At 40.0% G+C, this 2,520-nt stretch overlaps 1 pseudogene; it reads right to left on the reverse strand.

Annotated features, from left to right (window-relative positions):
- Positions 1–924: 924 nt before the first annotated feature.
- LOC114080242 (olfactory receptor 12D3-like) lies at positions 925–1,850 on the reverse strand (annotated as a pseudogene).
- Positions 1,851–2,520: the final 670 nt, after the last annotated feature.

Below are 2,520 nucleotides of genomic sequence, written 5' to 3' on the forward strand. Positions count from 1 at the left end.
CATCCTCACCCATGAACATCTGGCTACAAATTTGGAGGTCTCTAAGAACAGGCTCAAGTGACTTACAGGACTGAAGAAAGTGATATACTTATGATTACAGTTTTATAACAGAAAAGAATACACAAAGTGGAGATACATCAAGTAAGCTCTGTGAGGGTCCCAAACACACACCTCCCATCTTGTTAAGGTACATTACCCTTCAGGCACACTGGTGTTCAAAACTATGGACAATACTGCCATCCAAGAAGCATGCCTGAACTTTAGTGTCAAGTATCTACTTAGGCTTCCTTACATAGGCATAGTTGATTGAATTATTGACCATATAGCTAAACTCAATCTTTAACCTCCCTCCTCCTCTCCTGAAGGTCAGGATACTATCACCATGATTCAAAGCCCCAAATCTCCAATGACACGGGTAAACACTCAAGCATGGTCAGCCCCCATCCTAAGATAACCTGGGGCCCATGACAAATCATGACATGAGGATAAACAAGTATGATCCAGGTGGTTCATGTATAAGTAAGACACTGTTGCCACTTGGGAAATTCCTAGGGTTTTAGAAGCCCTATACTAGGAACCAAAGACAAAACCAGACAAGTTCTTTATTATACATCAGGTACCTACTGTCATTTTCCCCTTTTCATCCTACTTTATTTTAGTCTCCATTGGTCTTAATTACCCTGGTAAGGTGTACTTATGGGTATGTTTATTATATTCTTCCACCACATTGAAATTTAACTTTTATGAGTTGTGGAATTTGGTTCATTCATTCCTATGTTTGTTGAACTTACTACATTGCATGATATAATGCATGCTCCAAATTCCTGAGAGAAAAACAGAAATCAAATAAACAATCATTTATTATAGTAAAGTCATGGAAGTCTTAATGTAAAACAGATATAAGTCTCATTAGTCCCCTAGGTGCTAATGACAATCTTTAAAGAGCTTACTCCCAAATATTTTCTTCAGAGCCAACATCACTTCTTTATCAGTGGATTCAGCACTGGGGTGACTGCACTGTATATGATTGCCACTGTCTGGTCCTCACTCACGGATGTGGCTTAAGCAGGACGAATATATGTAAAACCCACAGGTCCATAAAAGAGACACAGCACCATAAAATGGGAGGCACAAGTGGACAGAGCCTTATGGAGTATCCTGCAGGACCTGTTCTTCAACACAAGGAAGTCAATGATGTAGAAGTAGGAGAGGAGAGTGAGGAAGAAAGCTCCCATGGATACACTCCCTGTGAAAATAGAAAGAATCCATTGGTTGAGTTCTGTGTTACTGCAGGCCAGTTCCAGGAGGGGTTTCACATCACAGAACAAGTGGTTGAGTTTCAGAGAATGGCAAAAGTCCAGGCGTGCAGTCATGACAGAATGCATCAGAGCATTGAAGAAGCTAATGAATCAGGTCACAGCTGCCAACAGGACACACAGCTGTGGGTTCATGATGACAGTGTAGCGAAGTAGGTTGCAGATGGCCACAAAACGGTCAAAGGCCATCAGTGCCAGCAAGATGGCCTCAGTACTTCCCAGAAAGTGGAAGAAGTGTAGCTGAGTGATACAGCCTAGGAAAGATATGGCCCTGCGAGTGGAGAGCAGGTTCATAAGCACCTTGGGCAGTGTCACCGAAGAATAACAAATATCCAGACAAGAAAGGTTTCCCAAAAAGAAATACATAGGGGAGTGAAGTTTGGGTTCCAAAATAGCAATCATTAATATCGCTCCATTTCCAACCAAGTTGATCAGGTAAATAATTAAGAACATCACAAAGAAGACTGGCTGCAGCTCCTGAACACTGGTCAGGCTGAGTAAAAGAAACTCATCCACTGTAGTGTCATTCTCCATCTCTCTGGGGAGAAAATGAGAAAAAAATACTTAGCTGTTATTTTCCTAATGCTTAATTTTAAACTGTGGGGCTTAAGTTAAGCAAGTTTACTATTTGAATTAATCTAGGGGTGAACTACAGTATCAATAATGTTTAAGAACAGCAAAGGGATGGGATGTAGCTCAGTGGTAGAGCACTTGCCTAGTATGCCAGAGATCCTGGGTTTTATCCCCAGCACTGGAAAAAAATAGTAAAGCTGGTTTACATAAAACACAATTAAGGAAGATCAACATACCTAGTACATCCATAAAATGACATTAGACTAATACAAGCACCATATTATGAGTAGATCAGGTATGGATAAAGGGAACTTTTTATATATATAGGACCTGACCATAATCTCATGTATAACATTAGAATTAGAGTTTGGATAAGTTTTAAACATACAAAGGAAATAGCTATTCAATTTGTGATTGCAGGTTCTAGCAGTAATATAGCCATAATTTAATAGGAATTTCTCCACTTCTATGGTGCAAAACTTTCACAGGAGATAGATACATCCTTTCTGACAACTTAAACCTTCAGTGAAACTAAGGGACATAAAAGCCCACAAAATTCAAATATTCTCTAAGTAGAGGGGGGGGGGGAACAGCAGAATTTGCATCATTAGCCATAAGATTGCAGCATGGC

This window comes from Marmota flaviventris, chromosome 6 (genome assembly GCF_047511675.1).
Source record: "Marmota flaviventris isolate mMarFla1 chromosome 6, mMarFla1.hap1, whole genome shotgun sequence".
NCBI classification, from domain to species: Eukaryota; Metazoa; Chordata; class Mammalia; order Rodentia; family Sciuridae; genus Marmota; species Marmota flaviventris.